The sequence below is a fragment of the Chlorocebus sabaeus genome, chromosome 16, assembly GCF_047675955.1.
Source record: "Chlorocebus sabaeus isolate Y175 chromosome 16, mChlSab1.0.hap1, whole genome shotgun sequence".
Taxonomy (NCBI): domain Eukaryota; kingdom Metazoa; phylum Chordata; class Mammalia; order Primates; family Cercopithecidae; genus Chlorocebus; species Chlorocebus sabaeus.
Window position 1 is genome coordinate 75,064,338 of NC_132919.1, and position 27,946 is coordinate 75,092,283.

Consider the following 27,946-nt stretch of genomic DNA (forward strand, 5'->3'; position numbering starts at 1 on the left):
TTAATTTCCCAAGCTTTTTTTCCCCCATAAATAAGTTTCACTCTTTGGCGATTTTCTTCACTTGTTTAAGATAACGTGCTAGCTAATCTAACAGGTAACAGCTTTCACTGTCTGCCCCTGGCTTGTCTCACCCCATCCCCCACCCTATTCCTGCCAGTGAGTCCTTCCTGTGCTTCTCTCCCTTCTCCCCTCCTAGCCAGCTGACTTCAGTCACCCCCGCCCCTCCCCCCTGCCAACAAGCCCCCTAGGAATAAAGGCTTTGTTTTGGGGATGCTTAAATCTTGACTGCACTTCCCCGCTTTGGGGGCTGGGGAGCCACTTGTAACATTTCTGTGCAGATTTTATGTTAGCCACTGCTATGTAAAAGCACGTTCAAAATGAATTTCAGCAGATTATGTGTTACCATAATGAATAAATGTCCTCTACCACATTTGGAGTCTCCCTTTTCTCCAGAATCTTGATCCTGGTCCCCAAAACCAGAATGAATCAAAAGAGCTTCCTCCCCTGAGGCAAAGTGGATTTGTAAGCAGTTCTGAAACATCACTTACTCAGAAGAGGGAAAGATGTATTTTGATGAGTGCAAATCGGGAAGGGCTGGAGGCCTACTGCTTGGGACTGGTTTTTTAAAAATATGAGTGCTACCTTATTCTGTAGTTGCAGCAACTTTGAAAATTGTATTTTACTGGAAATCTGCCGGCCATCACCACCCGATTTTGATTGTACCCTTCCTCCCATCCTCTAATCTGTTCATTGCTTTGGGGGAGGTGGGGCAGCTGGCTCACACGTTGGAGTTTGTTCTTTGATGGATGAACTCGAGTTTTCTTTCCCGTGAAGGTTGTTTCAGCCACAAACCACTTCATTTTGCTGTTTCAATTTCAAAATAAAAGGAAACTTATATTGAAAGACAAGTATGTCTGTGTCTCAGGGTTTTTGGGTCTGGGAGCTGAGATGCTCAACCTCAGCATGGGAGCCCTGGTTCCCAGGGACCTGAGTCATCCAAATGCAAAGTAGGCATTTTCCTTCAACGTACAGAAGAGTGGTTTTTAAATGGTGCCCTGCTCTTAATTAGCTTTGCATGTTGGCGGGGGGCAGGTCAGGTGTTTGGAATGAGGGTTCCAGCATTAAAGAAGATGTTGGGACATCACTGCAGAGAAGTAGCTGTCCAAGAAGTGATGAGGATGTGTCACTCTTCATAACACCCTAAGAAAAAAAACCCAGAAACATAGGTCACTTACATTACAGGTGTGAGCCACTGTACCGGCCCTTAATAAACTTATAATTTAGTAAAGGGGTCACTTAAATATCCTAAAGAAAAACAACCAGGTTGGGCACAGTGGCTCACGCCTGTAATCCCAGCACTTTGGGAGGCCTAGGCAGACGGATCACCTGAGGTCAGGAGTTCAAGAACAGCCTGACAAACATGGAGAAACCTTGTCTCTACTAAAAGTACAAAATTAGCCAGGTGTGGTGGTGCATGATTGTAATCCCAGCTACTTGGGAGGCTGAGGCAGGAGAATCACTTGAACCGGGAGGCGGAGATTGTGGTGAGCAGAGATAGTGCCATTGCACTCCAGCTTGGGCACAAAAGCGAAAATCTGTCTCAAAAACAAAAACAATTTTAAAAGTTATAAGTGGGCTGTTGGGCGCGGTGACTCACGCCTGTAGTCCCAGCACTTTGGGAGGCTGAGGCGGGCGGGTCACGAGGTCAGGAGATTGAGACCATCCTGACTAACAGGGTGAAACCAGGTCTCTACTAAAAATACAAAAAAAATTAGCCAGGTGTGGTGGCGGGCGCCTGTAGTCCCAGCTACTCGGGAGGCTGAGGCAGGAGAATGGTGTGAACCTGGGAAGCGGAGCTTGCCGTGAGCCGAGATAGTGCCACTGCACTCCAGCCTGGGCGACAGCAAGACTCCGTCTCAAAAAAAAATGTGATAAGTGGGTCAGGTACAGTGGCTCACGCCCGTAATCCCAGCACCTTGGGAGGCTGCGGCAGTGGGTCATCTGAGGTCAGGAGTTTGAGACCAGCCTGGCCAACATGGTGAAACCTCACCTCTACTAAAAATGCAAAAATTAGCCGGGTGTGGTGGTGTCCGCCTGTAGTCCCAGCTTCTCTGGAGCCTGAGGCAGGAGAATCACTTGAACCAGGGAGGCGGAAGTTGCGGTGAGCCAAGATCTAGCCAGTGCACTCTAGCCTAGGTGACAGAGCAAGACTCCATCTAAAATAAATAAATAAATAAATCAATAATAAGAAGAATTAGAAGACCACAGCAGTGATATCTAGAATAAAAAAAAAGAGCAAAAGAGCAAAGCAATACAAAACAGAAAAGAAGAGCTAAGAAATACAAAGGATAGTTGTAGAAGTGCTAACATCCAGACACTTGTGTTAAGAGAGAGAAATAGCAGGAGAAATATTAAAGAAAAACAATAGAGATTAATTTCTGAGAGTTCACAAACTTGTCAAACCTCAGATTGAAAGGGCCCATAGCTTGCCAAAGCTAATAGAGTTGGAAAATATCACATCTACATACATTCTAGTGATATTTAAGTCGATCAAAACCAAAGAGAAAATTCTAAGAGCAAATTGCATATAAAGAAATAAGAGGCCGGGCGGATGGCTCATGCCTGTAATCCCAGCGGGAGGCTGAGGCGGGTGGATCACAAGGTCAAGAGTTTGAGACCAGCCTGGCCAATACGGTGAAACCCTGTCTCTACTAGAAATACAAAAATAAGCCAGGTGTGGTGGCAGGTACCTGTAATCCAAGCTACTCGGGAGGCTGAGGCAGGAGAACCGCTTGAACCCAAGAGGCGTGAAGTTTCAGTGAGCTGAGATTGTGCTATTGCACTCCAGCCTGGGCAACAGAGAGAGACTCCGTCTCAAAAAAAAAAAAAAGAAAGAAAGGGTGCAGTGACACACCTGTAATCCCAGCACTTTGAGAGGATGAGGCAGGTGGACCATGAGGTCAGGAGTTTTGAGACCAGCCTGGCCAATATGGTGAAACTCCGTCTCTACTAAAAATACAAAAATAAGCCAGGTGTGGTCGTGGGCACCTGTAGCCCCGGCTACTCGGGAGGCTGAGGCAGGAGAGTTGCTTGAACCTGAGAGGCGGAGGTTGCAGTGAGCTGAGATCGCGCCACTGCATTCCAGCCTGGGAGACAGAGTCTCTGTCTTAAAAAACAAAAACAAAAACAAAACCAGACTGATAATATATTTTTTAACAGTAATACTAGGTACAAGAAGATATTGGAGAAGTAAAGAAGTTTTAAAAATATGGAAGCACAATAACTTAAAATACAGGTTTTTTACATCCAGCCAAAGTGCTCAAATATAGGTGCCTGGTAATAAGATCCCCAGGAATGCACGGCTTCAGAAGTTTTGTCCTGCAAGGTCTTACAAACAAATCAGTAGTTTTGGATGAAATATTTTAAAAAGAGGTGAGACAAGACAAGGAGATACTGTAAGAGATGTATGAGAGTTTGTTGTCTTAACAGAATTAACTGAGGCCAAAGAAAAAAGAAAAGTTTTATCCATTATAATCCAGAAATAAAGAGATAAGTCTAGAAATATTAGCACCATGAAGCTGGAGGAAGCAACCAAGGGGTATGTGAGTGTGTGATGATGGAGATAGATAGCTTTTTTTTTTTTTTTTTAAGATTGTGTCTCTCTCTATTGCTTGGGCTGGAGTGCAGTGGCACCATCTGGGCTCACTGCAACCTCTGCCTCCCGGACTCAGGTAATCCTCCCACCTCAGCCTCCTGAGTAGCTGGGACTACAGGTGCATGTCTGATTTTTTTTTTTTTTTTTTAAATAAGGGATTTAGAAAGAAAATGAAAAGAGGTCAGCTATTTGGAATAGAAAATCAAGGCAGAGGGTAACAAGAGGCCTGAGATGGAACCTGGGGGAGATAGGAGGGACACGGTGGCCAGCCTCAGGTTTTTGTTGAAATGTCACCTGAGAGCTCAGAGACACCTTCTATGACCATCGAGGGATCTTGCAACCTCTTTCCCAAACCCAACATGCTCTCTTCCCTTTGTCAACTTCAATTTTTATCTACAGAAAATTCTCTAATTGACTGGGGCGTGGTGGTTCACTCCTGTAATCGCAGCACTTTGGGAGGCTGAGCGGGACAGATCACGAGGTCAGGAGATGGAGACTATCCCAGATAACACGGTGAAAACCCATCTCTACTAAAAATACAAAAAAATTAGCCGGGTGTGGTGGCACGCACCTGTAGTTCCAGCTACTCGGGAGGCTGAGGCAGCAGAATCACTTGAACCCAGGAGGTGGAGGTTGCAGTGAGCTGAGATCGCGCTACTGCACTCCAGCTTGGGTGACAGAGCGAGACTCCGTCTCAAAAAAAAAAAAAAAAAAAGAAAAGAAAATTCTCTAATTTACCATTGTCTGACATACTGTATACTTTCCTTATTTAATCTGTACTTCATTGTATATTTATTTTACCTTTTGAATTTAAGTATAGCACACATACAGAAAAGTGCACAAATCATAAGTGAATTAACGAATTCACAAACTGAAAATATACCGCTATCACCAACACCCAGATCAAGAAAGAGGACATCACCAGCACCCCTGAAGGCCACTCATGCTCATCTCTTTCCCATCCCCAGCAAAGGTAGCCACCATTCTGGCTTCTAACTTATTTACTCTCTGCCATACCTCTAGAATCTAACCTCCATGCAGGCAGGGATCTTTGTTCTGTCTGTTCTGTTTTCTAGTAGGGTAATAACTCTGCTATGGCACCATGGTGACCTTGCATGTATTCACGCAGGCAAAGGCTTGAGACGCAGCCTCCCTGAGTTTTGGCAGAATGCCTTGTGATCCTCCCAGAACACGAGGGGACTGCAGGCCTGTAAAGGGCTACTATGAGGTCAACTCCCACCTGCCTCTCTCTCCCAGAAGACTGTCATGAAACTGTTTTTCATGACTCCTGGATTCTGATTACTCAGTCTGCCCCCTCCCTCCCTCAGAGTAGAGTGCAGGATACCAAACCACAGAGCTGTAGCCTCAGCTTGGCTCCTCCTCAGTAGGGTGTTCCATACTTCGTAGGACAAGGATCATGGGAGCAGGTGCCTTTGGCTTATCCTTCTTTTCACCACTGATGTACTAACGTGGAAATCTAAGAGTGACTCGTATCTTTTTTTTTTTTTTTTTTCTGAGACGGATTCTCGCTCTGTCGCCCAGGCTGGAGTGTGATGGTGCAATCTCGGCTCACTGCAACCTCCACCTCCTGGACTCAAGCAATTCTCCTGCCTCAGCCTCCCAAGTAGGTGGGATTACAGGCGCCCGCCACCGTGCCTGGCTAATTTTTGTATTTTTGTAGAGATGGGGTTTCACCATGTTGGCCAGGCTGGTCTTGTACTTCTGACCTCATGATCCACCTGCCTCGGCCTCCCAAAGTGTTCGGATTACAGGCATGAGCCACTGCACCCAGTCTCATTGTATCTTTACTGGTTGAATCAGTCAGATCTTGGCCTTGCCTTATCTTGTACTCAGGAGTTTGACAAATTTGCCACCCAATGGTGGGGACTGTAAAGTTACAGTGCCCTTAAAAGATTACCCAAAGCTGAGTATGGTGGGTCACACCTGTAATCCCAGCTAGAGCAGGAGGATGGCTTGAGCTCAGGAGTTCGAGACCAGCCTGGGCAACAAATCGAGACCTTGTCTCTACTTTATAAAATTAAAAAAAAGAAAAATGACTTGAGGCTTTGTGAGATAATATAAGGGGATGATTTGTGTGCCCCAGTATCTGCTAGCATGGCCTTCACCTGAGTGGCAGGTGAGAGAGAAGGAGTAGGATCTTCCCACTCTCCTACTCATTCAGGGGCTGCATGGATCCAGTTAGGGGATGGGACTTCCAGGGAGCTGGCAGCTCATGCCACCTTGTTGATAAACATTGGGAGGCAGGCCAGGGTGGTGGCTCACACCTGTCATCCCTGCACTTTGAGAGACTGAGGCGGGAACAGCGCTTGAGACCAGGAGTTCAAGGCCAGTCTGGGCACCACAGTGAGACCCTGTCTCTACAAAAATTAAAAAGATTAGCTGGGCATGGTGGTGCATGGCTATAGTCCCAGCTACTCAGGAGGCTGAGGTGGGGAAAATTCCTTGATCCCGAGGGTCGAAGCTACAGCTACCATCGTGTCACTGCACTCCGGCCTGGGTGACAGAGGGAGACTCTGTCTCAAAAAATAAAATAAAATAAAATAAAATTTAAACAAAACTCAAAAAATGTATTGGATCCACATTGGGAGGTCCAGCAGCTAGAGGTAGGATTGGCGCCCAGGTGTTGAAGGTGAGTTGGAGGCTGAGTTAATGGTCACTTAAAATCAAAAGTAGTGCAAAGCTGTGCTCCCTAGTGTACATTACTCCGTGTGCTTCTAGCTACTGCATAACTCCTGCAGTACCTGTGTTAAAAGTCCTTGGTCTGTGTTTCTGTAAAAAAACTACCTAACATATTAGGCAAAAAACTTGCAGCGAAGAGGGGGGAAAAAGGATAAAGTGACTTTGCAAATGAGACTCCAGCCCATTCACTGTAATGAACTATTGTAAAAATGTGTCATTGGTGCTGAAATGTGTTACAAATTTGAATTGTTTTGTCTTGTTTTTTTTTCTTTTTCCTGCCCCTTGCAGAGCAGGGCTGCAGGCAGTGTGCCCAGAGTAGCTACATGTTTTGATTTTGAATGTGCATAAAGTGCTAGAAAATTCTTCTGGTGTCCAGAATTTCCAGTCTATAATGATGTCTTGCTGACTGGCAAGTTAAAGGCCTCATTCTTAGGGGCCTTGGCTGCCTGCCAGTCGGAGCAGCCCCGACCCATAAGCCCCAGTAACACTCAGGGCCTGCTTGCCAAGTAAAGTATTTTAAAACAATGTAGGTGGATTTACAACACTGAATTTCTCTGGCAGTCCAGGAGAAACTTCTGTCTTTTACAAAGTAAGAAACTCTATGTTCCTGATACAGAACTTGTAACTCAGCAAAAGTTGGCCAAAGAAGGCCTGTTTGTCTTGCCGTAATACAGGCTTTATTAGTTTCCTAAGGTGGTTGTAACAGGTTACCACAAAATGTGTGGCTGAAAACAATAGTTGTGGAGGCCAGAGGTCCAAAATCAAGGTGTCAGTAGAATGCCCTAAAGGATAATCCACCCCAGGTCTCTCTCCTCGCCTTCCTTGGCATTCATTGACTTGTAGACACATCACTCTACCCCACCTGCATCTTCACATGGCTTTCTTCCTGGTGTCTGTCTCTCTCTTATAAAGACACTCATTGTTGGATCTAGGGCCCCCTCTAATCCAGGCTGATCTCAACCCCAAATCTTTACCTTGATTATATCTGCAAGAACCCTTATTCCAAATAAAGTGTTGGACTTATTCCAAGTCACATTCTAAGGTCCCCAGTAGGCCTATCTTTTGGGGACAACATTTAACCCATGACAGAGGTCATACTACAAGAAGTTTTGGGCCACCTGCTCCTGACAGGTTGGCAGCATTGGATTTTTAACCCTTTCCTCCTGGAGGAAGTAAGATCACAATGCCCTTTTGTAGAAAGACAGGTGAGATCAGCAGGCCAACCAGCCAGGTATGGATCAGGACACTTGGATGGTAGTGACCTGCATGCTGAAGCATTTAGTGACAAGGGGGACAAGTGGCACTCGCCTAGTTGCCCTGAAAAACTTAATGGTTTGCATTGGTGGTTGGACTTAGAGATAATGGGAAAAGGGCCCCATAAAGCTATGAAAAGCACATTGTGATTGTTGTTCAAGGCCCTTTAGGGCTACTGGGAAAGCAAAACTGCTTCCCTCTGACCAGTAACCATGACTACAGATGAGATGCTCCCTGGTCATCAAGAGCAGTCAGTTATGCAGAGATGCACTGAGGTCCACTTTTACAGTGAGTGTGAAAGGAGAGTTGAGACTAGAGAGGTTGCTTCCTGGGCTATAGATTAGGAAGCCACACAGGTTGTGCTATTTGAGGAGTAGAAATCACTTGGTTGCCTAATGACTGACCCCAAGCTTCAGGCCAGCCTGGCCACCTCTACCTTGCTGATGACACGAATGTGGAGGAAGAACATGTAAAGATCAATCAAGAAACCCCATCTCTACTAAAAATACAAAAAATTAGCTGGGCCGTGGTGGCACACAACTGTAATCCCAGCTAGTTTGGAGGCTGAGGCAGGAGAATGGCTTGAACCCTGGAGGCAGAAGTTGCAGTGAGCTGAGATCATGCCACTGCACTCCAGCCTGGCTGACAGAGTGAGACCTTGTCAAAAAAAAAAAAAAAAAAAAAAAAAAAAAAAAAAAGACTAATCACGGTTGTTGCAGTCAGTGAGTCTTTTTTTTGGAAATGGAGTCTTGCTCTGTCACTCAGGCTGGAGTGCAATGGCATGATCTCGGCTCACCGCAACCTCTGCCTCCTGGGTTCAAGTGATTCTCCTCCCAAGTAGCTGGGATTACAGGCACTGGCCACCAGCTCGGCTAATTGTTGTATTTTTAGTAGAGATGGGGTTTTGCCATGTTGGCCAAGCTGGTCTCGAACTCCTGACCTCAGGTGATCTGCCTGCCTCGGCCTCCCAAAGTGCTGGGATTACAGGTGTGAGCCACTGTGCCCAGCCAAGCTGGAGTTCTCTTTTTTTTTTTTTTTTTCTTTGAGACAGAGTTTCGCTCTTATTGCCTAGGCTAGAGTGCAATGGCGTGACCTTGGCTCACCCCAACCTCCACCGCCTGGGTTCAAGCAATTCTCCTGCCTCAGCCTCCCGAGTAGCTGGGATTACAGGCATGTGCCACCATGCCCAACTAATTTTGTATTTTTAGTAGAGATGGGGTTTCTCCATGTTGGTCAGGCTGGTCTCGAACTCCCGACCTCAGGTGATCTGCCCGCCTCAGCCTCCCAAAGTGCTGGGATTACAGGAGTGAGCCACTATGCCTTGCCTTTTTTTCCTTAGGGTATTTTAGGTTTGCACAGTCAGTGAGTATTTATATCTACAATGAAAACAGTGGCCTACCCAAGAGAAGCTTCTGTTGTCTGAGGAGCAGTCATGGGAAACAGAACCCATAGCTTTTAGGGTCTTTGTAACCATGGGCTAGGTTTACAATGAAAACACAAGTGTCCAGATGATGACATAGTCACTCAGGGTCAGATTGACCAGTTTGTTCAAATGGCATTGTCATGGACAATTAAGTCCAGAAAGCCATTCAGCTACTGGGCAACAAACTGTCTCGAATAGAAGCCTGGATACAGGCCAAGGTAAATGTGCTTCAGGCTAAAGGGAAGAGAAAGAGAAAAATTGAAGGTTCAGACCACAGGGCAATGTAGACCTGGCAATTATGCCAGGGGGTCTCCAAAGAGGAGACTAATGGCTAAGGGCAAGCAAACTAATGGCTTAGATAAGATGGTTCAATACCTGAGTAAATAGGGCTAGAAGATTAACTCCAACATAAAGCAGGGGCCAGCCAACCAAGGCAAGTTCTGGGGAACTATTAGGGGCTGAACTGTGTCCCCGCTAAATTCATATGTTGAAGCTCTAATCCCCATTGCCAACAGAATGCACTTGGAAATAGAGCCTGTAGTGGGGTGATTAAAACGATGCTGTTAGGGTGGGCCCTAATCCAATCTGACTGGCATCCTTTTAAGAAGAAACAATTTGCTGGGCGCGGTGGCTCACGCCTGTAATCCCAGCACTTTGGGAGGCCAAGGCGGCGGATCACGAGGTCAGGAGTTTGAGACCAGCCCGACCAACGTGGTGAAACCCTGTCTCTACTAAAAGTACAAAAATTAACAGGGTGTGGTGGTGTGCACCTGTAATCCCAGCTACTCAGGAGGCTGAGGCAGGAGAACCTGGAAAGCAGAGGTTGCAGTGAGCTGAGATCACGCCACTCCACTCTAGCCTGGCCAACAGAGTGAGACTCTATCTCAAAAAAAAAAAGACAATTTGAGGCTGGACATAGTGAGTGGCTCATGCCTGTAGTCCCAACACTTTGGGAGGCCAAGGCAGGCCGATCACTTGAGCCTGGGAGTTCAAGACCAGCCTGGGTAAAACGGTAAAACACTGTCTCTACAAAAATACAAAAATTATATGGGTGTGGTGGCATGTGCCTATAGTCCCAGCTACTCGGGAGGCTGAGGTAGGAGGATTGCTTGAGCCTGGGAGGTTCAGGCTGCAGTGAGCCATGATCATGCCATTGTACTCCAGCCTGGGTGACAGAGCAAGACCTTGTTTCTAAAAAAAAAAAAAAAAAAAAAAAAAAAAAAATTGAAAATAGGAGTGTGAGAGAATGAACTTCTGCTGTTTAAACCACACAGTGTGTTTTACACAAACCTGCCTGTGGCAGGCCTCACAGACTAATGTAGGAACCACGTGGGCTGATCCTCAGAGAACAATACTGGAAACTGTTGAAGGAAAATTGTCAGCCTCAAGACCTCCAGCAAACAAAAAGGAGGCAGAGCATCTAATGGGACTATTTGGGTATGGAAGGCAGCTCCTACCTCCCATGGGGACCCTGCTCAACCCATTTCATAAGATCTCTCACAAGGCAGCCACCTTTGAATGGCACCCTGACCAATGACAGGCCCTAGAAACTATTTAACAAGTTGTATAGACTTCTGCTGGGGCCATCAGCCCTAATGAGCTATTTGAACTACACATGTCAGTGACTGACAATTATGCAGACTGGAGACAGTGGCAGAAGGCACCCTGGGGTTTTGGTACAGCATGTGACTGACGCTGCCACCCAGTATATTTCATTTGAGAGGCAATTACTGGCTTGTTACTGGACATCACTGATGAGCAGACACCGAGAGACTAACAAATCAACACAGGTGGTGTCAGGCGCTGACAGCCCTATCATTGGATGCATCAGAAATGAGAACGCCAACATGTGGGTGTTGCCCAGCAGTCATTCATGATTAAGTGCAAGCGGTATATCTGGGAAAGAAGTAAACTGAGCATTAGTGGTGCCCCACAGCAACATGAAAAAGTGACCAGTCACACTCCAGATGTGGCTACCCCAGATGCCGGTCTATGTTGGCATCTTGGGCTTCCTGGGGGCTTTGGTACACAAAGTTCCTGAAGATGCCTGGGCCTGGTCCATGGATGGATCCACTTAGTTAATGGCTGATGGAGTGTCCTGGACCACTCCTGCTGGGCAGTCTCAAAGAAAACAGTTTCAAACTGTGCATGGGCAAGAGAATTCGGCTCGATGGGCAGGGTGGCAGGTTGTGGCACTTGCCCTTGTTAACACAACCCCACCCGGCCAATGTAGCCTGTTACCCCTACCCCCACTTCATGACCCATGTGGATGCCCCTGAGAAAGGACCCTTCGAGGATGAACATCAATGAAATCAGTGAGGTAATCAGATCTGCGCTGCCCAGGTGAGGACCATAGCTCCCTGGATATACCGTCACACATGTAATTCATGTACAATTCAGGACTGGGCCCCAAAACCAGGTCTAGTGGTTCCAGAACCTGAGGCCAAGGAAGCCTGGCAAACATGCCTGAAATAGCCACATAGTTGAGTGGCAAAGTGAACTTCAGAGCATATAGCTAGCGATACCGGATCCTGTTAGTCCTGGCGATGGACTACATCGACCCTTCTTTGTAAGAGTACTGCTGGGCGCTGACTGCAGCAGACACCGTGTTAATACCCTACTGGTGCTGTAGCAACCTGCCACAAACTTAGAGGCCTAGAACAACATAAATGTATTATTTTACAGTTCTGTAGTTCAGAAGCACAAAATGAGTCTCTGCTGGGCTAAAATCAAGATATTGGTAGGATTGCATTCCTTTCTGGAGGTCCTAGGAAGAAATAATTTTCTTACCTTTTCTAGAGGCGGCTCACATTCCTTGGTGCCTGGTCCCCTTCTATCTCCAAAGCCAGCCATGGTCAATCCAGTCCTTCTGTTTTTTTGTTTTCTTTTTTTTTTTTTTGAGATGGAGTCTTGCTCTGGCACCCAGGATAGAGTGCAGTGGCATGATCTCAGCTCACTGTAACCTCTGCCCCCCAGGCTTAAGCAATTCTTCTGCCTCAGCCTCCCAAGTAGCTGGGATTACAGGTGCCCACCATCACGCCCAGCTAATTTTATATTTTTAGTAGAGACAGGGTTTCACCATTTAGCCAGGCTGGTCTCAAACTCCTGGCCTCAAGTGATCTGCCCTCCTCAACCTCCCAAAGTGCTAGGATTACAGGCGTGAGCCACTGCACCCGGCTGATCCAGCCCTTCTTCACTCTCTCTGATGCGAACTCTCCTGTCTCCTTCTTTCACTTATAAGAACCCTTACGATCACATTGGGCCCAGCCAGGAAATCCAGGATAATCTCCTTGTCTCAGATTCAGCTGATTAGCAACCTTAACTACATCTGTATCTCTAATGTCCCTTGCTATGTAACACAATATATTCACAGGTTCCAGGGTTTAGTACCTGGACACCTTTGGGGGTTCATTATTTTGCCTACTATAGATATCTCTTCAGGATCTGACACTACTATCTCCATCTGCACAGTAGATGAGTGCCATACTATGCAAGGACTCTTAGATGGACTATGTTACATTTTTGATTCCTTGAACATATCCAGTCAACCCATGGTGACATCAGAGCAAAAATTACCCAGCAGTGAGCAGCACCTAGGACATTCACTGTACCTTTCAGGCCCCATATCGTCCCCAGGTAGCAGGTGCCATTAAAGGATGGTATCGATTCTTGAAAAAGGAAAAGTTGGAATGGATGATTGGATAACCAAACTTCAGCTCCCAGCAGCACATACACTTAAGACCAACAGTTTAGGCCGGGTATGGTGGCTCACACCTGTAATAACAGCACTTTGGGAGGCGGAGGTGGGTGGATCACCTGAAATCAGGAGTTCGAGACCAGCCTGGCCAACATGGTGCAACCCCATTTCTACTAAAAATACAAAAATTAGCCGGGTGTGGTGGTGCACACCTGTAATCCCAGCTACTCAGGAGGCTGAGGCAGGAAAATCACTGAAACCTGCAAGGCGGAGGTTGCAGTGAGCCGAGATTGTGCCATTGCACTCCAGCCTGGGCGACAAGAGCGAAACTCCACACCTCCCAAAACAAAAGACCCACAGTTTGTTTCTGAATGTGGCAATTCCCAAAAAGGTACCTCCTATCTAAATAAAATGTTGAGAAGGAGGGGACAAGGCCCAGAATGGTTGTAAGAGACTTGAAGCACACAATTAACCATTTTCACTCTACCTTTTCCCATCCACATCTACCTGTGGGAGACTGGGCTCCTGGAACTTGCAAGTAACAAAGAAGATCTAGAGAGGGAAGTTGGCTACTCTAACCTCGTGGTCCTTTTGTCGTACTCTCCTTCCCAGCTATGCTTGCTGGATTTGGGCAACTATGAACACTGATGATAATAATCAATGAATACAAGGTGACAACTCCTAAGGTGTTCTTAGCATAGTCCTGTGTGACCAGGGTTCTTTCTGTATGCCCCAAGCACCCCCATGGTAGACTAAGCCACTCCCGTCTTCCTCTGTCTCCATTCATATTTTGATGTTGCATCCTGTCCTGGGCTGGAGCAAACCTAATGGGATGCAGTGGTCCAGCAATGGTATTTTCCTTTATGCAAAGCTAACTGATTTATATTAGATTAGGTTAAAACTAACAATCTTGGCCACCTGGGTGGTACTCTGGATTCAATTAACTCAAAGGAATGCATCCCTAATGAGGCTAAGCCAGGCAACTTGACAAAGCAGAGGGATTCAAGTGCTGTGGGCAGAGATTTGTGGGGCTAGATAGGCCTTCCTATTATTTCTAAACCCCACCAAGTGGGTCTTCTTCTGTTGCAACAAGGTATAAGGCCAGCCCCCAAAGAAGTTGTAGAGAAGGGTCCCTTGGGGGTTCCCCTCCGTAAACCTAGCCCAGGGCTGAGTCATTATTCTCTTGGTAATGAGAGGGACGGCCTCAGGTGTACAGATTCTACCACAAACATTTCCACCTGGAAGCCTGAGCCATGCTGCAGTGCGAACTGATTCTAGGTGCTGCACTATTCATTCCAATTGTCTGAACCGTGTGTCGGTCTTTTCCTGACCAAGGCACAGACTACGTCTGTCCCACCCCGAAGGGAGAATGCAGGATAAGAGGAGCCCCACAGCAGAGTCCTGGCAGCTCAGCAGTGGCAGGGGCAGACTGGGCAGGGAGGTTTGAACAGATGCTCCTGCAGGAGGCTGGGAAGAACCAGGAGGTGGCGAATTCCCAGCCGCGATAGTTACCAGGGCAGGGTAAATCTACCCATGCCATCAAGGGCAAAGTTGAGCCTCAGAAAGGAAAAAGAATGCAATACAGCAGATTTCAGGGGAGTTGGGGTTGGGAGACAAACAAGAAAACTGGTCTAAAAAGCTGGAACCCAGAGGTTTTTTTTTTTTTTTAAGATGGAGTTTCACGTTTCGCTCTTTCTGCCCAGGCTGGAGTGCAATGGCGTGATCTTGGCTCACTGCAACCTCTGCCTCCTGGGTTCAAGCGATTCTCCTGCCTCAGCCTCCTGAGTAGCTGGGATTACAGAAGCGCACCACCAAGCCTAGCTAAATTTATATTTTTAGTAGAGATGGGGTTTCGCCACGTTGGCCAGGCTGGTCTCAAACTCCTGACCTCAAGTGATCTACCCGTCTCGGCCTCCTAAAGTGCTGGGATTAGAGGCTTAAGCCACTGCGCTTGGCCGAGCTCTTTTTCCTAACCCAGAGAAATCAGGAAAGAGAGGGGACTCAGAATGGCTTATCTATTTATTTTGAGACAGGGTTTTGTTCTCTCGCCTGGGCTGGAGTACAGTGGTGCTATCCTATGTCCTTACAGCCTCGAACTCCTGGACTCAAGCTATCCTACCACCTCAGCCTCCTGAGTAGCTGGAACTACAGGCTTGTGCCACCGTGTCCACCTACTTAAAAAAAATGTTTGTAGGCCGGGCGCGGTGGCTCAAGCCTGTAATCCCAGCACTTTGGGAGGCCAAGATGAGCGGATCACAAGGTCAGGAGTTCGAGACCATCCTGGCTAACACAGTGAAACCCTGTCTCTACTAAAAAATACAAAAAATCTAGCCGGGCAAGGTGGCGGACGCCTGTAGTCCCAGCTACTCGGGAGGCTGAGGCAGGAGAATGGCGTAAACCCGGGAGGTGGAGCTTGCAGTGAGCTGAGATCCGGCCACTGCACTCCAGCCTGGGCGGCAGAGCGAGACTCCGTCTCAAAAAAAAAAAAAAAATGTTTGTAGAGATAGGTCTCATTATGTTGACCAGGCTGGTGTTGAACTCCTGGGCTCAAGTGATCTTCCCGCTTCAGCTTCCCAGTGCTGGGATTACAGGCATGAGCCACTGTACCTGGCCGTTGGAATGGCTTTAGATACTATTTTTACCCTCCAGGAATCCTGGCCTTGCTCAGAGGATCCTTGTTTTCTGGATATCATCTGGGAATGAAACTATACCTCCTTAAGCAAACACCTACTCATCTGCCTTTTCTTCCCTCCCCCTTGCTCAGATGGCTTTTGTGGCTGGTTTGCTACTTGTATGAAGCCAAAATTCTTACCTAGTCCCAAGCCATCACTTGAAATGAGGCTCCAGAAACTCTCCAAACAGCTGTCTGCTGTGCACTAAGGATGGGCTGGGCGGGGAAGCCTCTAAGAGCATTTAGTTAAAGACGAAGCCCCCTAGCCTGTGAGAGCATCTGCAGGCTTCTAAGCCAGAGCCCACGTCATGCCCAAGGGGACAGGCCCCTCATGGGGAGGAGAGATGTTTTCTGGTTGTAATGTTTCAACAGAACAGAGTGAAACGTTCTAAGGGAGAATCAGGGCTGGTGGTGTTACCCCCAGGAAGGGGGAGAACAGAGGTCAATGATGACTCAGAATGGCTTATTTATTTAGAGAAAGGGTTTTATTCTGTCACCCAGGCTGGAGTACAGTGGTGCAATCCTAGCTCACTGTGGCTTTGAACTCCTGGGCTCAAGCTATCCTCTTGCTTCTGCCTCCCTAGTAGCTGGTACTGGAGGTTTGTGCCACCATGCCCATCCAATTAAAAAAAAAATTCACCGGGCATGGTGGCTCACACCTGTAATCCCAGCACCTCGGGAGGCTGAGGCGGGTGGATCATGAGGTCAGGAGTTCGAGACCAGCCTGGCCAACTTAGTGAAACCCCATCTCTACTAAAAATACAAAAAATTAGCGGCATCTGTGGCGGGCATCTGTGGCGGGCATCTGTAGCAGCCATCTGTAATCCCAGCTACTCGGGAGGCTGAGGCAGGAGAATAGCTTGAAATCGGGAGGCAGAGATTTGCAATGAGCTGAGATCACGCCACTGCACTCCAGCCTGGGCGACAGTGTGAGACTCTGTCTCAAAAAAAAAAAAAAAAAAAAAAAAAAAAAAAAATCCGTAGAGTTGGGGTCTCACTATGTTGACCAGGCTGGTCTTAAACTCCTGGTCCTCTCATGCAGAAGAGAGAAAAAGTTTTCTGGTTGTAACGTTCCGACAGAACAGCGTAAAACGTTCTGAGGGAGAGTCATAGCTGGTCGTGTTGCCCTCAGGATGGGGGAAAACAGAGAAGGCCTACGATGACTCCATCCTTGACACTGGGGCTTGAGGGTTGAGAGTGGGTCCCATAGCCAGCACCAGGCAGGTTCCTGGGGAACTACTGAGCTTAGGATAATGATACTTTGTTTCCAGCTCCATTTTTGCCTATGTCTTCTTCTGGATGAAATTGACATCTGTCTAATTCTCCTCCACTTGGATTCCTGGAGTCCAAAGCAGTTCTGTGAGACCCCTAGGCTTGGGCTTGATCTTGCTCCTTCATATTACAGCTGGCTTCCTGCCTAACTCTGCACTAACCTGGGTTTGCAATTACTCAGACTTTCCCTGGGCAGAATATAGGAGTCATACAGGAAAATGGCTGTTCACTTTACAAGAGACACGTATTAATACTAAGTCCCAGAATTGTTTTGACAGTTAGGAAAACAAACACCACTCATACCTGTATTCCCAGCACTTTGGGAGGCCAAGGTGGGTGGATCACCTGAGGTCAAGAGTTTGAGACCAGTCTGGCCAACATGGTGAAACCCCGTCTCTACAAAAATACAAAAAAATTAGCTGGGCATGGTGGTGGATGCCTGTAATTCCAGCTACTCAGGAGGCTGAGGCAGGAGAATCGCTTGAACCCAGGAGGCAGAGGTTGCAGTGAGCCGAGATCACGCCATTGCATTCCAACCTGGGCAATGGAGCAAGACTCCGTCTCAAAAAAAAAAGAAAAAAGAAATCCAACAACCATACTTAATGCTAATATGTCATCAACTGTAAGATGCAGCATGCAGCTTTATTTTATATATCATCATGAAAGGAAAATGTCATCACTGCTTCTCTCTCTTTTTTTTTTTTTTTTGGACAGCAAGTCTTGCTTTGTCGTCCAGGCTGGAGTGCAGTGGCATGATCTTGGCTCACTACAGCCTTGACCTTCTGGGCTCAAGCAATCCTTCCACCTCAGCCTCCTGAATAGGTGGGACTACAGGCATGCACCACCATGCCCAGCTCATTTTTAAAATAATTTTTGATTTTTTTGAGATGGAGTCTCACTCTGTCGCCGAGGCTGGAGTGCAGTGGCTCGATCTTGGCTCATCACAATCTGTGCATCCCAGGTTCAAGTGATTCTCCTGCCTCAGCCTCCCCAGTAGCTGGGATTACAGGTACGTGCCACCACACCCAGTTAATTTTATTTTATTTTTTTTTTGTATTTTTAGCAGAGACAAGTTTTCGCCATATTGGCCAGGCTGGTCTCCAACTCCTGACCTCAAGTGACCCACCCGCCTTGGCCTCCAAAGTGCTGACATTACAGGCATGAGACATAGCACCTGACCTAAAACACATTTTTGTGGAGACAGGGTCCCGCTATGTTGCCCAGGCTGGTCTTGAACCCCTGGGATCAAGTGATCCTCCCGCTTCAGCCTCTCAAAGAGCTGGGATTATAGGAGTGAGCCACCATGCTCAGCTCATAGTTTTTAATATATTCTGAGTTGAGCAGCTATCACCAAGGTCTAATTTTAGAATAGTTTCATTCTCCCCTCCTCAAAGAAATCCTGTTAATGGTCACTTTCCATTCCTCCCTTCCCTTGATCCCTAGCAACAACTAACCTACTTTCTTTTTAAATTTCCTTTCCTTTTCTTTTTTCTTTCCTTTCCTTTTCTTTTTTCTTTCTCTTCTGATACCCTTGGTAACTAATCTACTTTCTGTCTCTCTGTATAGATTTACCTATCTTGGACATTTCATATAAATGGAATCATGATATAAGTAGCTTTTTATGACTAGCTTCTTTCATTTAGCATAATGTTTTCAAGGTTCATTCTTGTCATAGATATATCAGCTTCTCATTTCTTTTCATTACGAAATAATATTTCATTGTATGGATATACCACATTTTGTGTATTCATTTATCAGTTGATGGATATTTTAGGGTTGTTTCTACTTGTTGGCTACTATAAATGATGCTGCTGTAAACATTCCTATATCAGTTTTTGCATGGGCATATATTTTTGTTTCTGTGGGTATATACCTATGCATGGAATTGCTGGGTTATATGGTAGCTCTATGTTTAACTTTCTGAAGAACCGACAAAATTTTGCAAGTAGCAGTACCATTTTACTTTCCTACCAGCAATGCATGAGAGTTTCAATTTCTGCATATTCTCATCAACACTTCTTTATGACTATCTTGTTGATTGTAGCTATCCTAGTGAGTGTGGAGTGGTGCCTCATTTTGCTTTGATTTGCATTTCTCTGATGGCTCATCATGGGGAGAATTACCATTGCTTCCAGTCACTTAGACATTTTATTTTATTGAAAGAGCCTTTTTAGATTTATTTAGACATTGTTTTATCCATTATATGTTACTCTTATGCATAAGTAACAATGAAAATACATGCAACTTTTCACCTAATGCTTTTATTGATTGATTGATTGATTGATTGATTGAGACAATCTTGCTCTGTCACCCAGGCTGGAGTGCAATGGCGCCATCTCAGCTCACTGCAACCTCTGCCTCCCTGGTTCAAGTGATTCTCCTGCCTCAGCCTCCCAAGTAACTGGGATTATATGCACCTGCCACCATGCTTGGCTAATTTTTGTATTTTTGGTAGAGACAGGGTTTCACTATGTTGACCAGGCTGGTCTCAAACTCCTGACCTCAAATGATCCGCTCACCTCAGCCTCCCAAAGGGCTGGATTATAGGCGTGAACCACCATGCCTGGCCTATTTATTTATTTATTTTAATTAAAACATTAAAAAAATTATTTTGTAGAGGCAGGTGTCTCATTATGTTGGCCAAGCTGGTCTTGAATTCCTGGCCTCACGCAATCCTCCTGCCTCAGCCTTCCAAAGTCCTGGGATTACAGGCATTAGCCACCCTACCCACTCATCAGTAGCTGCTTTTTTTTTTTTTTGAGATGGAGTCTCACTCTTGTCGCCCAGTCTGGAGTGCAATGGCCTGATCTCTGCTCACTGCAACCTCCACCTCCCAGGTTCAAGTGATTCTCCTGCCTCAGCCTCCTGAGTAGCCGGGATTAGAGGCGCCTGCCACCATGCTTAGCTAATTTTTGTATTTTTAGTAGAGATGGGGTTTCACCATGTTGGCCAGGCTAGTCTCAAACTCCCGATCTCAGGTGATCCGCCCACTTCAGCCTCCCAAAGTGCTGGGATTACTGGTATGACGTAAGCCACCGCGCCCAGCTAGCAGCTGCTTTTAATCACTGCCTAGATTCATTATTTCATTAGAGAATGCAATATTGTGATATTCTAATTCCACCATTCCTTCTTTATTTTGATATTCTAATGCCACCATTCCTTCTTTATTTATGGATGTATTTATTTATTTTTAGAGATGAGGTCTTACTATGTTGTCCAGGCGGGACTCAAACTCCCGGGTGCAGGGGATTCTTCCACCTCAGCCTCCTGAGTAGTTAGGACTACAGGTGTGCACCAGCATGTTTGGTTTCTTCTTTATTTATTAGTGGGAATATTTCTTTTTTTTTCTTCTTTTTTTTTGTATTAGCAGAAATATTTCTATAATAAAAACTTTTCCTGGCCGGGCGCAGTGGCTCATGCCTGTAATCCCAGTGCTTTGGGAGGCCAAGGCAGGAGGATCACTTGGGTCCTGGAGTTTGAGAGCAGCCTGGGCAACACAGTAAGACCTTGTCCCTACAGAAAGCTTTGAAAAATTATCCATGTGTGGTGGGACACACCTATAGTCCTAGTTACTTGGGAGGTGGAGAGGGGAGGATCCCTTGAGCCCAGGAGTTGGGGGGTGCAGTGAGCTATGACTGCACCGCTGCACTCCAGACTGGGTGACAGAGCAAGACCCTGTCTCCAAAACACACACAGGCACACACAGACACACACACACACGCACCCCTTTTCCTCATTGATAAATAGTTTGGATGTACCCTTCCAATCTCATGTTGAAATGAAATCCTTACTGTTGGAGGTGGGGCTACTGGAAGGTGTTTGGATTATGGGGGCATATCTCTCATGAATGGTTTAGCGCCATCCCATTGGTGCTCCTGAGTAGCTGGCATTACAGATGTGTGCCACCACGTCCAGTTAATTTTTGTATTTTTAGTAGAGATGGGGTTTTGCCATGTCAGCCAGGCTGGTCGCGAACTCCTGACCTCAGGTGATCCACCCACCTTGGCCTCCCAAATTGCTGGGACTACAGGCATGAGCTGCCATTCCTGGCCTGAATTAAGCTGACTTTTAGCCATAACACTAAAAAAATCCTTTAAAATCTCTTATATTACCCAACTTTAGCCATGCCGAACAGCCAATATTTCTGGTTTTTTGGACTTTACCAAAGGTAACCTCCCAGGTGCTCAGAGAAAGGAAAATTCAAGACAGTTTATGGAGGGGAAGAGAATCAACAAATGGTAAAGGTCATGCAGATATCAAACCAGAAAAGACTCATTCCTTAAGCCAGGAATTGAACCCTGGATGCCATTGTGAAAAGAGAAAGCTGTAGCTAATGAGCTACAGCAATGGGCAGTCACCACTGCTCTTCCCACAAGGATCCTAGAAGCAGCCAATTCTGAGCTTGCAATGGCTTTTAAATGCTCAAGACAAGTTTTAGGGGTAACTGTGACATGAAATCCAAAATTCCTGTCTTCCGAATGGTGAAGACCAAGAGAAAGTACTGCCACATGGTTACAAGGTCAAGCTCCCAAGGACATACAACAAGAAGGAGCCCTCATCCAGTCTTTTGTTTTGTTTTTTAATTTCAGGGACCTGCAGCAAAGTTTGTTACTGGCCAGTTTGCTGGGCTGGCTTGAACAGTGGGCTTATGGGATCCTAAGCCCATGTTCTATCCTAAAGTACTCCTCTTTATGACCGAATGATACAGAAAGATATATTTATAGCACAAAGTATACCAGATTTGCTGTGGCTTAAGACCGGCCTCAAAAATCCCTTTTCCCATTAATTAAAACCTTACAGAGGAGATAAACAGTGATTTTTACCATGCATTCAACCAGTTTGCATAGCAAGAGAGAGACCAAAAGCCTGACTGGTAAGAAATTCTTACCCTTTGGGCACATGCCAGGCTTCTGGGTTCCCTTTCCCTGAGCAGTTCCCTGCTCGCCACACCATAGCCCTGGAGGCCAAGCCACAACACAAAAGAAAATCATCTTTTTCTGTTTCATGGAACCATAGGCAAAATCCTCTTAGTTCTGTAAGATGCTGCCCAAGAGGTTTACATGGGGTAACCAAATTAACATTTTCCATTCTGGCCAGAGCAGAACACATGTGATAAAACATAGACATTAACCACTCCACTTAGCTTGCAATATTGACCTGGCAAGGCTCAAACTTACCCCTGGTTGGGCGCTGTGAACTCTGATCGACTCGGGGTGGGGTGGAATGGTCTTCTGACCAGGATATTTAACATGTGGTCTCTGGGGAAGATGAAAGAGCAGACAGTTGCCCTGAGTAACAGAAAAGGTAGGAAAGAGAAAGGAGAGAAAGGGAGGAAGACATTTCCTGTGACATGGTGGTTGGCAGGGTGGGGAAGGCAAGGAGCTCAGGGAGGCCAGAGAAAAAACCACCCATTGCAGCCACACTGAATCAAAAGTTCAGGCAGTTCCTTGTCGGTAGTGAAAGGATCTTTCCCAGCAGTCCCATTAGCTCTCAAGTTTCCCTGTTTAGGGAGAAAAAAGCTCCCCATGTCCAATGATCCTGTACATGCCTAATCCTGTCACTCACAGACATCAGCAAAGAGTGCAAGACAGATTAATCCAAAGAGACTAAGGGTTAACATCCCATAATGCCAAATCCATTTTTTTTTTTTTTGAGACGGAGTCTCACTCTGTCGCCAGGCTGGGGTGCAGTGGCGCAATCTTGGCTCACTGCAACCTCCACCTTTGGGATTCAAGCGATTCTTCTGCCTCAGCCTCCTGAGTAGCTGGGACTACAGGCGCACACTACCACGCCCAGCTAATTTTTTGTATTCTTAGTAGATATAGGGTTTCACCATGTTGGCCAAGATGGTCTCGATCTCTTGACCTTGTGATTCACCTGCCTCAGCCTCCCAAACTGCTGGGATTACAGGCATGAGCCACTGCGCCTGGCCGCCAAATTCATTTTTAACCAAGAGGGCCTTTACTGAAAGGGGTCTCTAACCCCCTAAATCTTAGGAAGGACTCTAACCTTCCTAAGTTGGGCTTCAAATACAAGTTTGGTCAAGCATCCTTGCCTTATTATTAAGAGGGACTTTTACCCTCTCTGTTTTAGGAAGGACTCTAACCCAATCCCATCCTTTAACTGGGTAAAATATATCCCACCACTTACCCAAGGTCGGCCAATTGGTGCTGCAGTCTACTTCCTTTGGGTCGGGGGTCTCCTCATTATAGTGCCTTTGTGATTCCACAGGAAGATGTTATCAGAAAGTGATCCTGATCCAGACCCCAAGAGAGGCTTCTTGGACCTTGTGCAAGAAAGAATTTGGGGCAAGTTCATAGAGTAAAATGAAAGAAAGTTTATTAAGAAAGTAAAGGAATAGGCTGGTCTGCCTATGGAGTAGCCAGTCTTTATTCCTTTTCTTTCTTAATAAACTTGCTTTCCCTTAAAAAAAAAAAAAAAGTAAGTAAAGGAATACAGAATAGCCACTCCATAGGCAGAGCAGCAGCTTGCGTTGCTTGACTGATAATACTTATAGTTACTTTTTGATTATATGCTAAACAAAGGACATATTCATGAGTTTTTCAGGAAACAGGTGGACAGTTCCTGGAACTGAGGGTTCCTCCCTCTTTTAAACCATATAAGGTAACTTCCTGATGTTGCCATGGCATCTGTAAACTGTCATGGCACTGGTGGGAGTGTCTTTTAGCATGTTAATACATTATAATTAGTGTATAATGAGCAACGAAGACAACCAAAAGTCACTTTTGTTGCCATCTTGGTTTTGGCTGGCTTTTTTACTGCATCCTGTTTTATCAGCAACGTCTTCGTGACCTGTATCTTGTGCTGACCTCCTATCTCATCCTGTGACTAAGAATGCCCTAACCTCCTGGGAATTCAACCCAGTTGGTCTCAGCCTTATGTTACCCAGTCCTTATTCAAGATGGAGTCACTCTGGTTCAAACACCTCTGATAGTTAGATGGAAGAAAGGATTCATGAGATTCCATACAGTACACTTACGTTAGCAGTAATAATGAAAAAGGATGCAATACAGCAGCAGAAAGAGCGAAGGCAAACATCAAGGGCGTCTGTGACATCCAGGCACAGCTTCCACACCCTTTCTGAGTCACCAGATGTGCTTTCTTTTGGGATCAGAAACCACTAAGATATGTGCAAGATATCTTGGTTTTGCAGACAAACATGATGACAGTAAACTCTAGTTGTGCTGTTCCAAGACAAAAAGGCCAGGGAATGCAGGGCAATGACGACAAACTGAGACCTCAGCCTTAGGCTGGGCAAGAATAGTTCACTTAATTTCTTCATTCACTGAATGCCTACTATGTTCCAGGCCTGGTATTGGTATGGGGAAAATAGAATGAACAAAATAAGCGAGGTCTCTACTCTTATGATGCTTACATTCTTCAGGGAGTAAGAGGTGGTGGTGATAGTGGCAGGAGGCAGGCAAATGCCTAGGCAGATAGGGGAGGGTCCCCAGTGACACCCCACCTTCAAGCTGAAGACAGTTTAAAATCTAGCTATAAGTCTCCGACTGACTGAATTGAGAACCTGTCTTCCCATTTGGTGCACTTTCCACTGATTGATCCCTACCCTTCACCTATTTTACATATGCCAACCCTTTCCTAATTGGTTTTCTACACTGCCATGCCCACCTCTGAGTGGTGCCTTTGCTTTAGCTTTTCTTTATATACTCACAAACCAATCAGCACACACTCCCCTATTCTGAGCCATAAAAGCCCCAGACTCAGCCACACTGACAGAAAGAAACCACCCCACTGAGGGGATGGGAGACCACTCTCCACATCCCCTCTTCCCTCAGAGCTGTTCCATTGCTCAATAAAATTGTTCTCTGCCCATCCTCACCTTTCAATTGTCAGCATATCCTCGTTCTTCTTGGACACAGGACAAGAGCTCAGGAACCACCGAATGTGGGTATGAGCTATAGCACAGGTGGGCTGAGTTGGTGAGGCACCTCCAGTGACAGGCCTGGGACCGAGTGAGGCATGGGCATGGGGGTGTCACCAACCTTGGAGGACCCTGGTTGGCAAAGTGGTTGAGAAAAATCCTGCATCAGTGAGGCAACTGTAGAGGTGAAGGGAAACTTTCCCTTTGCCTTTTGAAGGTTTGCTGAAAAAGAAACTCACAAAAGGCAGATTAATGGAAGACAAAGGCATACCAATTTTATTAACATGTACATGGGGACAACCACAGAGTGATTATCTACCCTGCAATGGGATTCAGAAGCTTATACATCATGCTGGCAAAACAGATTAGGGGGTCAGGGTAGAGGAATACTGTTGAGGGACAGTAAAGGATTACTAGGGAGAATGAATGGGTTCCGGAACAGAGATTCACTTGTAAATAGTTCTCTTTGTCAGTGAAAGGGTCTGTTCAGGTATGGTTACATTCTTGGTCTTACAGGGAGGGGAAATAAAAACAATTGTTCTTTTTGGTGGGTCTGGATCTTAGGCAGATAAAGGAGATAGTGTGGTGGGGGGAGATGGTCAGAGAGACAACAAGCTTTCTTCAGTTCAGTATGTCAAAGTACCATATTTTGGGGTATCAGCTTCTGAGCCTCAATGACCTGAAGTGAAACCACCTTTGCAAAATGATGACAGTGTGAGAAATCTGACATGGCTGACTCCATCTTGCCTCTAGCCTTCCGGGTTGGCTGTCTTTGCTCATTCCTGGGCGCGGGCCGTGCTAACTTTGGGAGAAATTTAGTTTATAGTCTAAATGATAATAACCCTCCTGCAAAACTAAACTCTTCTTGTAAAACTAATGAAAGGCCATCAAGTTAGGAGGATGAGAGGGGCTTGAATTCTAAATAATTACCAGCCATGGTTCTAGAGGTCATAAGATTTGCAACTTTCTCAATTACTCTTGCAGATAACCTCGCTATTGTAGAACCTAAGATTGGCCTCTTTTGAGATGTCTTTTCAGGTTTTTGCGTTTCTGATAACTGGATGGCCCCACTTGGACCTGCCAACCAATCCTGTGGCCCCCACCCAGGAACTGACTCAGCACGAGAAGACAGCTTCAATTCCTTATGATTTCATCTCTGACCCAATCAATCAGCATTTCCTCCACTGTAGCCCCCTGCCCATTAAACTATCTTCGTAAAACTCCTAAGCTCTAAGCCTTCAGGGAGATTGATTTGCGTAATAACTATCTCCAGTGTGGCATGGCTGGCCTTGGGTCAATTAAACTCTGTCTTTACTCAATGCCATGGTCCCCATGAATTGACTTTGTTTGTGCAGTGGGCAGGAGGAACATGTCAAGTGGTTACAGAAGGATGTGGTAGAGTGGAAGCCAAAAGAAGTACAGGTTCCTAGAAGGAGGATGCGTTAGTCTGTTTTGTGTCACTATAGAGGAATACCTGAGGCTGGGTAATTTATAAAGAAAAGAGGTTTAATTGGCTTACGGTTCTGCAGGCCATAGAGGAAGCATGGTGTTGGCATCTGGTCAGTCTCTGGTGAGGTCTCAGGGAGCTTTTACTCATGGAGAAAGGCAAATCAGGAGCAAGCCTGTCACATGGCGAGAGAGAAAGCAAGAGCAGGATGGTCTACTGTTTCAAATAACCAGATGTCACATGGACTCAGAGTGAGAACTCATTCATTACTGAGAGGAGGGTGTCAAACCATTTATGAGGTATCCACCCAATGACCCAAACACCTCCCTCCCACAAGGCCCCACCTCCACCACTGGGGATTACATTTCAACATGAGATTTGGAGGGAACAAAACATTTAAACCAAATCAGAGAGAGCAGTCAACTGTGCTAAAATCTTCCAAGAAGGCAAATAGTGTGAACACAGAGAAGTGACTGAAGCCAGCCTCACAGGGGTAACAAGAATTCTGAACAGAAATATAGTTATCATTAATCATTAGGCTGCATTTTGGTCCCCTTCCTTGTCACTGAAAGTCGTGTAGCAGCACTAGATACTGGCTGTTTGTATCTTCATGGTTCCTATAAATAGGATTTCTGATGTTAGAATCATAAGACTGGGCCTGGCGTGGTGGCTCACACCTGTCATCCCAGCACTTTGGGAAGCCGAGGTGGGCAAATCACTTGAGCCCAGGAATTCAAGACCAGCTTGGGATACACGGTGAAACCTAATCTCTACAAATAATACAAAACTTAGCTGGGCATGGTTGTGCATGCCTGTAGTCCCAGTCACTTGAGAGGCTGAGGTAAGAGTAGTCCCAGTTACTTGGGAGGCTTGAACCTGGGAGGCTGAGGCTGCAGTGAGCGCCATTGTGCCACTGCACTCCAGCCTGGTGTGGCAACAGAGTGAAACCATGTCTTAAAAAAAAAAAAAAAAAAAAAAAATTCAGAGGCTGGTCGAGGTGGCTCACACCTGTAATCCCAGCACTTTGGGAGGCCGAGGCAGGTGGATCACCTGAGGTCAGGAGTTCTAAACCAGCCTGGCCAACATGGTAAAACCCTGTCTCTACTAAAAATACAAAAATTAGCCAGGCTTGGTGGCAGGCGCCTATAATCCCAGCTACTAGAGAAGCTGAGGCAGGAGAACCACTTGAACCCAAGAGGCGGAAGTTGCAGTGAGCCGAGATCACGCCATTGCATTCTAGCCTGGGTGACAAGAGCGAAACTCTGTCTCAAAAAAAAAAAAAAAAAAAAAAAAAAAAAAATCATAAGGCTTTTGCTTAAGATAGGATCTCTGGTTTTGGAATCAATAAGACTTTTGTTCAAAAATTTCTTAAGCAGATCCTGACTTCCAGTGAAACAGCTGATGCCAATCAGTTTGAAGACCTCCCCAGTGGAATAGAATCAGCATGAGAATATAGTTTCTTTATCTCCCTGTCCCATAACTTCATCCTTCACTCTTTGACCAACCAATGATCATACTTCAGCCTGCTCCAAACCCTTAAAACCGTAGTCCAAAATTCCTCGGGAAGACAGATTTGAGGTTTCCTCCTATCTCCTCATTCAGCAGCCCTACGATTAAACCTGTTTCTCTGCTGTGGCCCAGTGTCTTGGCCTATTGATTTGCTGTGTGCATCGGGAAACAAACCATTACAGTTACATGAACATTGCATTTGGCAACATGAAATTCTCAGTGGAGTATTTACCCCTGGGTGTCCTTCTTGTCACCTTCCTCGATATTCACAAAATCCTTCCTTTTTCATCCTTCTCCTTGGGCACTGTGGAAGAGGGCACTGGAACATTTGCCCTCTGTGTTGGCTGGAAGCTTTTTTAGTCTCTTTCTGTCTGTAGAAAGTTGGGGACATAGATATTATTTTACACATTGTCTC

The 27,946-nt window shown here is 46.0% G+C and overlaps 1 long non-coding RNA gene across 1 annotated transcript; it reads right to left on the reverse strand.

The window, feature by feature from the left end:
* Nucleotides 1-30: 30 nt before the first annotated feature.
* Nucleotides 31-27,946, reverse strand: LOC140708719 (uncharacterized). The gene is made up of 7 exons (XR_012088927.1): nt 27,764-27,946; nt 26,095-26,197; nt 24,534-24,707; nt 23,673-23,877; nt 22,823-22,958; nt 21,850-21,930; nt 31-1,200 (listed from the first exon to the last, which is right to left on the reverse strand). It is a non-coding gene; the product is annotated as an uncharacterized lncRNA (long non-coding RNA).